General features: G+C 46.6%; 1 long non-coding RNA gene across 1 annotated transcript; it reads right to left on the reverse strand.

Annotated features, from left to right (window-relative positions):
• Nucleotides 1–787: 787 nt before the first annotated feature.
• On the reverse strand, nt 788–15425 carry LOC122456048. Its single transcript, XR_006274671.1, has 3 exons — nt 14902–15425; nt 10858–10864; nt 788–797 (listed from the first exon to the last, which is right to left on the reverse strand). It is a non-coding gene; the product is annotated as an uncharacterized LOC122456048 (long non-coding RNA).
• Between the last annotated feature and the right edge of the window lie 222 nt (nt 15426–15647).

Below are 15647 nucleotides of genomic sequence, written 5' to 3' on the forward strand. Positions count from 1 at the left end.
CTAGACTCAATACTGCACATCCTTCTTCCCCAAGATAGTGCTGAATATCACCAGACTACTTCAGTGAGAGAAGCAAATATGCTCCTGGGGGTTTGGAGCATGGCTGCCCAAAATAAATATCAGGCTCCCACAAGAATGAGAAACTGCTAACCTTCTGTAAGTTCAGCTCAGTGCAACACATGGTCCTGTTGTAGTCAGTGGAGTGATTTGCTGGGCCACACTGAACAGAAACTTGATCAAGCTGAGTAGTTTTTGCAGGTGGCTTGTTTTTGTTCTAAGAATAAATTCTTTCCACTTACTCTGAAATAGAGAAATCACGGGGGGATTCCCCCACATGTAGCCTGTGAGGCCCAAATCTTGAGGTTTCATCAAATTGGAAGTACTGGTGCAAAACTTATGAAATAGAGGTAGCTGGGAAGCAACTGAAGAAAAGGCAAGAAATAAGACATCTGGGGGAAAGAACAGCACTAAAGGAAAGAGGTGAGGAGAAGGAGAGAAAGAGGTTGCAAATTGTGAGACTTCATAGTTACTAGAGAAGAGCATTGTGTTGCTGTTGCCAAGTGACTCCTTTAGGGTAAAATACATTTTAAAAAACATTCAAGAGGTCTTTGTTGTAGAATCAGATTTAAGATCCATGCTCTATAGCAGACTATCTGCAGAGAAATTTGTTTGCCGGCAACAGTGCCATCTCGTGGCAAAAAAATAAGCTTTAAAAGCCATGCAAAATAGGATCGTAGAAGTTAAAAATATCCTGTCTTTTGGATCATCTAGTCCAGAGGTTCTAAACCTTTTTCTTGCTGAGGCCCCCCCTCAATATGCTATAAAAACACCACGGCCTGGCAGGCTGGGGGAAACCCTTAGGCATAGGCATAGTTTTACTTCTATTTTGGGGGGGGCAAGGGCTGGTGGGACTAGAGCCAGCTTCGCACAGCAGGGTCCAGGGAGGGAGTGCCACCTCTGCCCCCTGATTTACTCAGGAGGCCACCCAGCCTGTCTGGGCTGTAGGGGGATGCAACCAAAAAATATAATTCAAAGGAGGGGGCGGGGAAGACTCAGTTCAAAAAGTTTGAAAACCACTCAGAGTGCAAGGAGGGGGAAGCTAGGAGCTGTGTGAAGTGAGGGGAGTAGCTCAGGATGCAGGGAGGGGGTAGCTAGGGGCTGTGTGCTAGCAGGGGGTAGCTAGGGGCTGTGTACGGGCTGGGAGGACAAATGAAAAACCAGGGATAAGGTCATAGGGTGAAATTCAGATAACCAGAAGGGGACATTGAGCAGAGAACCCCTCAACTGCACCCACTGCTCCTGAAAGAGAACTAAGGAGTCAGTGGACACCACCCAGAGGCAGGAGCACTGGAACAGAGGGGGCCAGGAGCCATGGCCCGTCCACTTTTTGCCACGGGAGCCCGCCCCCTTCCCCTCCTCCTTCCCCCAAGGCCCCACCCCTGGCCAGGGAAGCAGCTGGTTGAGCCCGGCCTGCAAGCCCGGGTAGTTGTGGTCCATGCCAGCTCCCCACAGCTGCCTGCATGGCTCTTACCTTAACCCGGCTCTGGCCAAGGGGTCTAAGGCCTTGGAGCCGCAGCCTGACCATGATCAGAGCCATGTGGGTAGTTGTGGGGAGCCATGGCAGACCCTCCACCTGCCCACAGTGCGGGGGGCCCGAGAGCAGCCCCAGGCCTGTGTCTCCATCCCCAGAGCCGGTGGAGGATTCATGCTGGCTCCTCACTGCTGCCCGTGTGGCTCTTACCATGGCCGCGCTGTGGTTCCAGGCCACGTCCCTTAGCCAGAGCCGGGTCGGGGTAAGAGCCACACAGGCAGCTGTAGGGAGCCCGGGTCCCTCCACCTGCCCTGCAGGGGGTCAGCCCGGGGGCAGCTTTCTGCCCCACCCTGGGTGGTGGGGGGCTGGACTCCCTGGCCCCACTCTGGCTTCTGGCTTGGCCGGGGTGGGGGTGGGATCTTGGGGGATGAGGAGGGGCCTCAGGGGCAGGGGACCTTACCCCCCCCCACACTTTTGGGAAGGCTTCCCTGCCTCTGCGCAGAGGAACTCAGCTCAGACATGTGACTTAACAAGGAATCAGAAGTAGGACCCACAGTTGCAGAGCATCCAGCATCCTTCTCCTGGCGTGGTGAATGATCGTCTTGGCTAGTACCAGGACGAATTTGATAAGGGGCAACAGACGGGGGCTACGTAAATGGGGACATATCAGCAGAAATGTAGCCACAACCTCAGTAAGAGGTTCTGGCATAGCCTGAGGAGAGGCTGCAACCTGATGCACTGTGAAAGGTCTTTGAATGAGGGAGAGCAATCAACTAGGTTGCCCTCCTGCATTGGCCCCACTTCTCCTCTGTTAACAACTTCAGTGAAGGAAAAAAAGTTCTTCCTTTGCTGGGCTGTGTTGGCAATCCCTTTTCCTGTCTCAAGAGGACCACTGAAAGACCTCACTACTGCCCTAATCATGATGAGTCCACCAACATGGAAGCAAGGAGGCAGAAACAAATTGAAAGCACCCAAGTCATATATGGCCCTTTCTATCTACCACAACATTTCCCAAGCAGAAGAACTCCACTGAAAGCCAGGAAAGTAAGAAGGGAAGAGGAAAAAGTCCACATACAGGATTGCCAGTAAGCAACTCCACATGCAGTACATTATGCTTCTTTTCTCCTCCTCAACCCTAGATGGAGGTACTGGAACAGTGTCAGAACTGAAATTCTTCAGCCAAAGTAACCTCCATTGAACAGAACAGGGTCAAGCTTAAAGCATGGGATGAAGGAACCAGAGCTAACCCTCAAGATAAGTATATTCTCTAAGGCTAATCTCAACTACACAGATGCAGGAAAAACTGGATAAAGCAAATGCTGCAGGTAGGGATGGCTCTAGATTTTGTGGCCTGTACAAAATAAGATATGAGAGGCCTAAGACGCATTTGCATACCCCTTCTAAAGGTGGGAAGGTTTGGCAGTTTATAAAACTGACATCCCCTTACTGACATTATATGGGAGCAGGCGCTGGCACTTTTTATTGGGCTGGGAACCAGAACTGTTTAGCCAGGTAAACACAACACTTTATTTCTACCATCCCTTCCATCAGGAACTCCAAGAGCTTTGTGAACATTGTCTTGCAATATTTCTTGAGTTATTCTCATATTATAGTGGGAGAGGGGCCATATAAATTGAGAGTTTTGTTGTTAAGCCATTGCTTTATTGTCAAACCAGTGCAGCACCATTGCAACAAACACATACCCAGGAGTCCCAGAATATTGCAACCTTGGAAAATGCTGCTATAGTTAGTACCTAGGAAGAGCTCTCTTAACCAATGGTCCCCAAACGGCAGGGGTGCCCAGAGGAAAGTTCGGGGGGGGGGGGCAGCGCGCGCATGGTGGGGCCCAGGCCAGCCCCTATGGGGAGGGGAGGGAATGCCCCTTGGCTCCACTCCTGGCCCTGCTCATGGTTGCAGCCTGGCTCCCGCCCCTTGCTCCCAGCTGCAACTTCACTCCTGGCCATGGCGCCGCTCCCAGCTCCCCTCCCACTCCTGGCCCCAGCTCTGCCCCCCAGGCCAGCTCTGCCCTCATCTCCTCTCCGCCCTCATCCTCAGCTCTGCCTTCATCCCAAGTTTCTCTGCTGAGCCGATTGTGCAATAATGGAGGGGGAGAGCAGATAGATTCCATTACTGGTAAGTGGGGGTGTGACCCGAGGTACCCGGTAGCCCACACAGAAAATGCCACGGTCAAGGCAGGCTGCAAAAAAGAGAGCAGATTCTCCCAAAACTGTTGGTTGACACTGTAGTTAGATTCACCAACCAGCCACAAACTGTGCTCCTGATCCCCGACACTGGTTATCAAGAAGCCAAGAAAAAGAAATCACACAGCCCCCTTTATTGCAGTCCAGTCTCTGGCTCCCAATCAGCAAATAACTTCTCACTTTACTGGACCTATTTAAAACTTTAGTCACTATACAAAATGTTCTTCTGATCCCCAAAGGGCCAGCCACATTACCAGATCCATACTAGTTTGGATCTTATCCAAAACCCCATGCTGCCATCAATCCTTTAGTATCTAAAACAAAAGGTTTATTAGAAAAGAACAAGAGAGTTGTTAAATGGAAAAGCACTCAGATACATATATATAACTTCAGAGTCCATATATCAGGTTCTTAGCAGAATTGGTGAGTTTGCTGGCTTGTAAAGTCCCCCTGGAACACATGCAAAGCTTGCGTGGTTCTATCAGTCCTTTGTTCAAAGCTTCAGTTTGTAGAGAAGTTACATGGACAAGATGCAGCTGCCTTTTTATATCCTTGCCATGTGGTTTGTACGTCTCACAGTGCATGGGCATGGAAAAGCTCTTGGAGTGTCCCCCCCAGCCTGTCCCCAGGCATGTCCCTACATGTCCTGCTGACTCATAGGCGTAGCCCCTGGTTTTTCTCAGTGGGTTAATTGTACAGCTGATCAACCTTGATGGACCATCAAACAAGCTAGATAGTGCTGATGCTAATCTGTCTGGGGGGTGTCACCCAGAAACAGCACAAGTTTGAGATACATATATATCACACACATGGATAACTCACAATACAAAGATGATACATACGTATAAACAAGATTATCATACCAATGAGCAAATCATAACTTTTCCACTGATACCTTATATGGCATATCTTGTAAGTTTCATTGCAATTTTGTAATATTGGTATCAATATTATAATAAATGGTCACCTATATTCCATACAGTGTCACAGGAGGCATGATGCGAAAAGTTTGTGCACCATTGCTCTAAACTGATGAGTCCCACTTCCAACCCCAAGACCCCCATACTCTTTGGAACAATTTCAGGAGGAAACAAATCTATAGTCAGTATTCCTACTGGTATGTTGTGAGTAGAAGTGTCCATAAAACTGGCCACCAGGCTTCCTCATCAAAGAAGCAGCATGGTCCAAGCCACTAGGTCCACAGAGGTTGCAAAATACCATCCACTGCCTAAATTCCCAACCCCAAGTTGCATCTGAAGAATGACGCTAACATGGACCCTATGCATTTGGACTTATCCAAAAAGTAGGGTGGTGAGAGGAAAACTTCAAACCACCATTGCCTGGAGAATGTTGAGGGCTCAGACTAGAAAGATTCCAAATGGCCTCTCTGAGTTATCCGGTCTTAAAGTTTCCAAGGAACCAGATCCCTGTATCAGACAAAATACATGTACAGATGCTAGGTGTGATCATGCTACCATTACAGCTGGTCTCTCTGAGAAGAGGAACTTAGGACACAACATGCACAATAACTATGTCTGGAAGCCCTCTTTCTTGTCTGTTGGCTTTGCTTCAGTGGGTATTTCTGGGCAGTTTCTTCTGCCTTTCCTGCACCTTTATACCCTACTTGTACAATCATCTGAGCTAGGCTTCTGCCTGACCTGAACTATCTTTAAACACAGACCAGCTAACATGGTTTTATCCTTGTCATGGAGCAGCTGCCCTTTACAGGGGTTAGGGTCCAGTCTGCTTTATGAAGGCCCAACATGTTCTAGTTGACTGCCCCAGGTGGCTAAGTAGTAAAGAACCAGGCTTAACAAAGGTTATCCAAGGTCAGTTAGAGGAAAACTCCAACAGGAGACAGGACGCTCCTGTGGAAGAGGAGCTCCCAGGAGAAGCCTGAGTGAGTCAGAATGTTCTATAGGTTGAGCTTTCTGGGAAACCCACCAGAATGTAAGAGGTGCTCCAAGGGAGGAGAGCCTCCTAGACAGAAAGCCACAGTCAGCAGGCACCCAAAAAGACATGGTCTGGCAAGGATCACCCATTGTCCCTGGAGAAGGTCACAGTGGACAGACCTTCCTGAACACCTGAATCCAGAGAAGGATCTTATTCCAGTAGGGGCAGGATGCCTGCTATCGAGGGCAGAGACTGGAACCAAGAAACCTCCTGGGGAAGAACCTGGGTAGAGGAGAACGCTGAACTCAGGTGCGGGACAGATGGACTGAATCACCCAGTCACCAATCTGAGATGTTGGGATGAAAGTTTTGTTTATGTTCTGCAATGCCTTTTGTAAATAAATGAGACCCTCCACAAGGAGTTGCTGGTCTGTCTGAAGGTATTGATTCCTGGGGTGAGTGGAAAATCAAGGAGCATGCTGGGTTAGCCTGGAATGACGACTGTCCTCATTATGGATAGAGGCGTGCTAAGCCAAAGCCTATAGTGGGAGACAACAGTGGTACAGGCTTCTGAGAGAAACACACAAGGGTAGCATGAGCTGAAGTGGAGACAGTGCCAAAACCAGCACTATGGACTTGTAGTATAGTCTCTGGGTTTTGATAGTTTATTAAGCACTGGCAGCATGTTCAGAGCTTAGACTCAGACAGACAATCAGCTCCCAATACAAACAAAGCAAGTCAAACCCAAATGGAGCCAGAGATCCACAGGATGTGTATCTCAGAAAAAAGGTTCTCTCATTTTGTTTCAATTGAGTGGATGTGGAACAGTGCTGTCTGTTTTAATGGTGTAGATTAGCATTCACAGAAATATGAATGAAGATTTTTTAACCTAGCTTGACTCCAGGAGGATTAAGTTTCTGTAAGCATTAAAATCCCAGATTTTCAGGAAGCCTAGGCAGCAGACCCACCTCCTATCATTCTGGTTTTGCTCAGCCTGCCTGTTTTGTGTTTTATTTTATATGCTTCAATACAGTATCACTAGAGACTTAGGTGTTATAGCTAGTTGGATCTAGCTCTCAAAAGTTTTCCTCAGGTGATAGTTAATCAAAAGCTGTCTAGAAGAGAGTTAAAGAGTACACACTGACATTTGCTTCAGTTTTCCCTATCCATCTTTTCTTGCATTGCAAGGTGGTTAAAAGTTATTTTCTCTACATCAGTCAGGCCAAGATACCTATAGTCACCACCTTCAGGACAGCCTCTGTTCCCTGTCCCTGAGTTCTTTTACCTGGTATTTCAAGCGTAACCTGTTCTCTCCTATGGCAGCTTCTTTGGCCAAAGTTTTCTTGGCAGCACCAGCTATAGAGGTTAAGGAATGGGAGCTGCTCTGCTGTTAAAAGCAGAAGAGAGGGAACCTCACTCCCCCTTAGTGGAGATCCTGGTGTAGATGGGACATTAACCACCAGCCTAAAGTCTTGATTGGGCCCCAGACAGCATGGCTGATTTGGCAGTAGGGTATGGGAGCAATAGAATACATTTACTAAATGTGTGTTACTGTGGCATATGAGCTTTTTTCAAATAAGCTAGACCAAACAAAATGGTAGGATTTCTGTGGTGTGAGCTGGAAGTAGAACAATTGTTCCCTTCTTCTCTTCACAAGAAATGTAGAAGCTTTGACACAGATCTCCAGGAAACTCGGGCTGATGGAGATTTTATGTCATCTGCAGTCAAGTATTTACTTTTCATTTAGGATTTACATTTCCAAACATTTGAAAGCTGTTAGAACCAAAGTTCTTCATCAGGCTACTGCAAATGTGGATCCCACTCATGGTGTCCATGTCCATCTGCTCCAGCACAGGAACTTGGAACATTTTCACTAGCCGTGTCCAATAGGGGTCATGCATGAGCCCTTCATGCTCTCACACTCTGCCCCCCTCCTCCAAAGGCATAAAGGGCACCATAACCCTAACCGCGACTCAGTTCTTTCTAACCATTTTAGGCAGTGAGTTGGAACAACATAATGTCCTGCTGTAGTAATCTTGTTACTGAGGGCTTGTCACCACTGTAGCACCACAGTGTAGATCCTTGTACAATGATGGAAGGGGTTTTTCTGTTGCTGTAGTTAATCCATGTTACAAACACAGGATGAACTATCATCTGGTATTTGCAGAGCTGCAGGAAGAACCGAAACAGCATGGGGCATGACAATTTCTTTAGATTGCTGAGGGATGTAGCTTAAATGAATTCATGGTTGTTGGTAGCATTCAAAGAGCAACTGCAGACAGTGGAGCAGTGCTTCTGGGCTTGAGAAATGAGCACTGACTTGTGGCATTGCATCATAATGCAGGTTTGGGATGATGAACGGTGGTTGCAGAACTTTTGACTGTGAAAGGCCACGTTCCTGGATCTGTGTGCCAAGCTTGCCGCAACACACCAGCGTATCTACACCAGAATGAGAGCTGCACTGACAGTTGAGAAGTGAGAGATGGTCATACTGTGGAAGTTTGCAATGGTGGATTCCTACCGGTCAGTGAGAAATCATTATTGAGTTGGAAAATCCGGGGGAGGGAGGGTATTGTCATGCAAGCGTGCAGGGCCATTAATCGTCTTCTGCTATTCAGGACCATGACCCTTGGCAATGTGCAGGAAACAGTGGATGGACTTGCAGGAATTGGGTGTGACAGGATCCCTGGGGTGCAGCCTGGGACTGTGGAACCTCTGTGCCCCCCTAACTCTCTAGCCTGGGCTGTCTCTCACAACACTTTGCTAGTGACAAGCAGCAAACCCCTTTGGGCGCTGTTATCACTCAGCACAACTGCATTTGGAGCCCCACACCCAGCTAGATTGCATGAATGCTCCCAGAGCCACTCATGAATCATACAGAGAAAGGCACCAGTCAGATCCCCTCAGCACCCAATCTTGTACCTCAGGAATATACCATCTTGCACTGCTCAAGACGATTAATTGGTTCACCACTTCATCAATGGAAAGTGGATATACACCAGCCTTTGTAAAGCTGAGCAGATTTACTAAACACTTCAGGCAAACTCACTGGTAAAGATAAACAGTGAAATAAGTTTATTGACTACAAAAGATAGATTTTAAGTGATAGACAAAAAGTCATAGTGGTTACCAAAATAAAATAAAATAAAATGTAAGCACGCAGTCTAAACTCTCAACCCTATTAGATTGGGCAACATTTAGGTTAAGCAGTTTTTCTAACCCCACTGGATATTGCAGTTCATAGTACACAGGTTTCACCCTTGAAACCTAGGCCAGTCTCCTCTGTTGCAGTTTTCAATCTTCTGAGTGTCCTTGTTGCTTGCAGCATAGGTGCGGGGGAAGGAGAAAAAGCCAAGCATGGGGCCACTCTGTTCCGTTTTATACCCTGAGTCCATGTGGTTGGAAAACATAAATCCAGGCATGTCTGGAGGACATTGATGAGTTACCAGGCAAGGTTGAGCTATTCCCCTGGTGTGGCCTTATGCAAGTGAGTCATTGAACTGTAACTCCCTTGCAGGACAATGGCTGTTGATAGTTGTTTGAAACCCGCCCGGGCATTGGTTACTTTCCTTGCTGTTGTCTCTGGGGAGCTAATATCTGGATGATTCCCCAACTCACAACATATTTTAGTGACAACCATACAACACATTCTCATAACTTCATTTGCATTAATGATATGCATATTTAGATAGAAAAATGACTTTCAGCAGATCATAACCTTTCTCCTGATACCTCACACAGCCTGCTTTAATATACACTATCACAATGATATATAAATGAGGAATATGGGGGTTACAGGGCATTCCCCCAAAGTATAAAATGTTACATCGGGTTCCCAAACTGTGGTGGAGTGATAGACAGCACACACATTCCTATTTTGGCACCAGCCCATCTTCTCACAAAGTACATCAATAGAAAGGGCTACTTTTCTATGGTTATGGAAGTATTGATGACTCACCAGAGAGACTTCACCAATATCAGTGTAGGATGGTTGAAGAAGATGCATGACCCTTACATCTTTATGCACATAGGACTGTTCATAAAGCTGCAAGCAGGGACATGCTTTCCCAAAGAGAGGATTCTCGGAGACCCAGCATATCCTTTGCTCCTCTGGCTCATGAGCCATACACTGGCCAACTGGACAGCACCAAGGAAAGATTCAACTCCCAGCTCAGCAGGTGCAGAATGACAATGGAATGTGCTTCTGCTAGACTGAAGGATGCTGGTGGATTTTACTCACAAGATTGGATCTCAGTGAGAAAGATATCCCAAAGATTATAGATGCCTACTGTGTCCTGCATAACATCTGTGAAACAAAGGGGGGAAAGCTGCCACCAGGGTGGAGGTGGAGCAGCTGTCTGCTGACTTTTTGAAACAGCCAGACACAAGGCCCATTACAAGAGCTCAGCACAGAGCTGTGCATATGAGAGAGGCTTTGAAAGAGCACTTTAATGGTCAGCCACAATAGTGACCTGTGCTGGACTATTCTCTGGCCCTGAAGCTTTGGGTGCTAATAGGAATTATGTAGTGCTTGTTGCATATTTAAAATATTACATTGTGTGTTTTCCTGAACCTATGAATTATGTGGTGCTTGCTGTACATTTATCCAAATGACTGGGTGTTTTCTTGAACCTATGAGTTCAGTGGTGCTGTACACTTATCAGTTCTGGCTGGTTTAAGTACCACCCATGCATTTTGCAATACGTGTTGTGAACTAATAAAGATTTTATTTTCGAAAAATAGAAATCTGATTGGTAAAAACAGTGCAGAAATGTGCAAGGCAATACAATACAAACTTCTAACTTAACAGAACAAAACTTTAAAATTGGAAAGTTTCTGTCCATTTCAGTGCACAAATGCATTTGGCATTTGGCTACACATACTCCAGCTGTGGTTCTCAAAGATCAGTGTATGTGAAACTATGGGCATGAGTAGAGGAAAATGACACTGAATATTGGCACTTTACCCCACAGGTGGTGGTGATTTTAGCCGATATCTCATTCCTGCAGGTTACAAAGGCGAAGAGCACAGCTACTACTGGTGTCCTGAAGCTGTCCAGGCTTGTATGCCACTAGCCTGTTTAATAGAGTGATGCAAGCCTAACTCATTGTGGAGTGGCATGGGAAAATGTCCTACCGCAGAGGAAGAAATAAGACTGCTTTCCCTAGAAACCTTCAGGAGAGGATTGCAATTACCTCCATAAAAGTTACATCAAGATCTCTCAGGTGGATACAAGGGACCTCACTATGTACATATACAAACTGCTCTGCATATTCCCACCCTCCCCCCCCCCGTGGGTAATGAAAAGCAAATACTAACTCTGCTATCTCTTCTCAGACGAGTAAAACAATACAATGTTGATACATATGTTTTGCTAACTTGGGGACGGGCCAGGCACCATCTTTAAACATTATAAGGGAAAATACATACACACATTTCCTTCCTCTTAAATCAGGCTCATACATGCTTGGCTGGTGGAACTGGCTAGACTGGTGGAGTCTCAAACAGGCCCTGGCTGGCAGCATAGCTGGACCCCTCAATTGTCTCCTCACACACTGTTCACGGCCAGGTTCCCTTTGTCATGGACTCCTCAGCCCACAGTAGTCCATAGGATCTTTGCCGGCTATGTCAAGCAGCGCGTAAAAGCTGCAGGTCTGTGGCTCAGCACCAGATCCATTGTGATCCATCCACCTGAACTTGTGGTATGCCTGCCGTAGTTCCTTCGCTTTCACGCAACACTGCTACTGAAGCCTGTCAGACCCTTGTGCCTGCATCCCCTGTGCAATCTTTTCGTAAATGTCTATGTTTCTATGGCTGGTCCATAGCTGTGCTTGCATAATCTCTTCTCCCCACAGGCTCAAAACATCCATATACTTCCTGTTTACTCCAGGCTTCTAACACGTGGAGCTTGCATGGTCTGTTGGCAGCTGTACACAAGGTGGGTAATCAGGAAAGAGACATTTCAAAAATATGTGGAGTGTTTGTAAAGTGGGGGCGGCTTCTGGTCTCCAGGCCCCTGGGCGATGGAGTTCACAATTGTGACCAGTGTGGTCACTGTTGCAGTGACAGCTGCTGGAGGACAGTTAGAGTTGACATAGGTCATGAAGTACCTACACTTGCACTGCATGAATCTCAGCAGGTTGACTATGGTTCTACACTATTCAGGGAGATGATTTTACTCCATCACCATAATGCAGCCCTTTTTGAGTGCAGAGACATGCAAAGATAGGTTGATGCCTGGTGACTTATGATGACCTAATTTCATCGTGTAGACCAGGCCATGTCAGTTTATTGGCACCGGGCCCTGTCTCCACTGCCTTAAGTGCAGAGGAGCTGTAACTGCCGATGCCAAGAGTGCAGAGGAGCTCTTCAAGGGAGCAGTTACTGCTTGGGGGGAGAGGGGCAGCGCATGGGACTGGAACCTGCCATGCTACAGCACAGAATTGGTATAGAAGCCCTTCCTCCTCTTCTTCAGCTAACGGATGTCAAGGGAAGAATTCAAAGAGTCATCTGCCTTCCCTCTCTTTGGCATAGGCTTCAGCGGCACTGTCACTCTCAGCATTAGTGTTCAGGACAGTCATCTGCAGTGCTTCCTTTGCCGACAGTTTTGATCAAAGCCTGATCTGCACCAGTGGTTTCAGCTGTGGAGGAAGCCGCAAAGCACAGACATTTTTACAACTAAATTTGTGGTTCCAAAAAGCTTCTTTTGTGTCTTCACCTGACCTCAGGGTCACTACAAAACCTGAGTCATCAATCCTGGAAGATGTCCTGATCTCAATACCATACAGATCCCCCCCTCAGAAAGAAGCAAGGGTACCTCTAATGAAAGTTTACTTGAACCCACATGTCAACATATTTAAGGATTTGAATCCCACAAAAAATCATTCAATTTCCTGTCCCTGTTTCTTCATTAGGTTTCTAACATCCCAAAACTCTGACTCCTCTGCAGATTCTGATGGGAGTCTTCCACCACAAAGGAAATCATATGGATGGAAAGAAAATAAGTCCACGGAAGTATATGGAAAAGAGCCACCTAATCGACTTGAGATTGCTAATTCTTACTGTGCTCCTTGTTTCCCTCTGAAGTGGCTAAATATCCCTCTGCCATGTGGCCCAAAACCATGGCCATATTGGCCCTCATGACCTCAATATCTGCAATGTCAGGGACAAATTATCCCACAATCTACATCATCCACTCATGAGTCACCGGCTGCTGCAAACTCTGATAATTCTGATCACTCTCCTCATCAAGTTCAAGATGCAGAAAAACAACAAATTTTAAATGATGGTTAAATGCCAACTCTTCAGAACGATCCTTCCAATCCTATACCCAGACCATCTTCCTTACCTGATAAAACTGTTGCACAGGCTATGCCTCTTTCAGCTGATGATTTAAAAACCTTTCAGGAATTATTTAAGTGTATGGCAAAATATTTGAAGTTCCTTTAGAGGCAATTCTGGAAAAAGCATTTTAACTTCTGAGGGAGACAAGCTGTGGTGAGAGAATACCTTTTATTAGATATCCCAGACCTGCAGGAAAGTATTAGCTCACCCACTTTGTCTCTCTAATATCCTGGGACCAACATGGTACAACTCTATGAACTTTTGATATTCTACAGCCAGCGTCCCAAAGCGAGATGGCATTATCTATTAATGAATGAATACTGGATCTAGCAAAAACTCTCAGGGCTACTACCCATGATCCATTTGAGCTACTGCAAAACATAGTGGTGATAGATATCAGATGCAATCTAAAGGATTTGAGTGTTTTGGTACTCATCTGGCTCTATTGTTACTGGTTGTTGCTACAGCCAATGAATGATCAAAACAGTCTGGAAAATCTACCCCCGAGGAGAAAGAAAACTTATTCTTCTGCATCCTTACTGGTCAGGATAGCAAATTATCAGGCCATGCTGTCTAAATATGATTATCTGGAATGTGACAGACTGTCAGAGTTTAAGGACAAGTTAACCTCAGAGTGTAGAAATGAGTTTAAAGCCACTTGTGAAGAAGGGCAGCTTATTGCTAAAATTTCTCTTCAGGCTGCCTTAGATTCTACTTACCTGAGTGCTTGTTCAAGGCTACAGGTATCGTCATGTGATATCCAGAGGCTAAGTGACCTAGGGGAGCTAGTGAACAGGGGACCGCAAACAGGTGAGTTTGAGGTGGGAAGAAGGAGATCCCCTTGCTGAACGAACAAGGTGCGAGTACTAACCTTGGGGTGAATGAGTTTGCTTGGCTGTTTGTGTTTCTCTCTTTTAGGTTGTTTCAGTTATTTCAGTTACTGAGTCAGTTGGGATTGTGTGTCTGGGGACTATTTGAGTCTTTGTTCCCTGGATCATCCTTGATCATCTTTGATCATCCTCCCCTGTGTGATTAACTAGGGGGTAGGCTGACCTAGGAAAAAAGGCCTTAAAAGCCAGAGGCTAAGCGACCCAGGGGATTTTGTAGGAGGGAGTTGTAATATAATCGCTATGGTTAGGAAGGGCTGCATCGCCAGTACCAATGCTGCTCCTGTCTCCTCCACCTGCATTTGCACCCAGACAGACCACCTAACCATGGATGCCTCTACCCAGATCGTTGTGTGGATTTGCAGAGATGATGGCCTGCATTTCTCACTCACAGAAAGCCAGGCTAAGGGAATCATCCAGCGTGAAAGGTGCCTGCTGGTGGAATCTCTCAGGAAACAGGTGGGAGAGCTACAGGAAGAGGTAGCTAGGCTGAGGAGCATCCATGCCCATGAGGAATTCCTCTAGAGTATTCATATGGAGACATCCAAGGCTGAGGAATCTATCCAGCTACAAAGGACTGCTGTCAGACCACCGGGAGAGGAGGATATGGCTCTGTCACAGGGAGGACACTGGCAGCAGGTTACTTCTGGCAGCAGGCAGTGCTCTACTCCTGCTCCCAACCCACCCACCATAGTGATGGAAAACCAATATGCTGCCCTGGCAACGAGCGATGAGGAATCACCCCCAAAAGGTGGAGGAGGAGAAGCCATGTACCCCCAAGGCTGGGAGGATCACAGCAACCACTCCCAGGAGAAAATGTAGGGTAGTAGTAGTTGGTGACTCTCTTCTGATGGGGACGGAGGCACCCATCTGTCACACTTATATGGCATTCCAGGAGGTATGCTGCCTGCCAGGGGCCCATATCCAAGACGTTATGGAGCGATTATCAAGGATCATCCGGCCCTCTGACTACTACCCCACGCCACTCATCCATGTGGGTACTAATGATACTGTGAAAGTCTGACCTTCAGCAGATCAGAAGTAACTACAGGGCTCTGGGAGTAAGTGTGAAGGAGTTGGGAGTGCAGGTGGTGTTCTCTACAATCCTTCCAGTCAATGGTAGGGACTCAGGCAGAGACCGATGCATCCTGGAGGTGAATGCCTGGCTGCAAAGATGGTGTCGCCAGGAGAACTTCGGCTTCCTGGACCACGGGATGCTGTTCCAGGAAAAAGGACTTCTAAACAGACATGGGGTCCACCTATCGAGGAAGGGGAAGAGCATATTTGGATACAGACTGGCTAACCTAGTGAGGAGGGCTTTAAACTAGGTTCAAAGGAGGCAGGTGACCAAAACCCATAGGTAAGGCAAAAATATGGAGATCTGGGGGAAGGGTCACAATTTAGGGGGAGCATGGGCTATTATAACAGGGATAAAGGAGAAACAAGACAGAACTGTGGGGAGGGAATCAAATCAGTATCTTAGATGTCTGTATACTAATGCAAGAAGTGTGGGGAATAAGCAGGAAGAAATCGAAATGCCAGTAAATAAACACAACTCTGACACAACTGGCATCATAGAAATCTGGTGGGATAATACACATGACTGGAATATTGGTATAGAAGGGTACAACTTGCTTAGGAAGGACAGGCAGAGAAAAAAGGAGGTGTTGCCTTATATATTAAATATATATATACTTGGACTAAGGTTGAGACGGAAATGGGAGACAGACTTCTTGAAAGTCTCTGGGTAAGGACAAAAGGGATAAAAAACAAGGGTGATGTCATGATAGGA

This window comes from Dermochelys coriacea, chromosome 1 (assembly GCF_009764565.3).
Source record: "Dermochelys coriacea isolate rDerCor1 chromosome 1, rDerCor1.pri.v4, whole genome shotgun sequence".
NCBI lineage: Eukaryota > Metazoa > Chordata > Testudines > Dermochelyidae > Dermochelys > Dermochelys coriacea.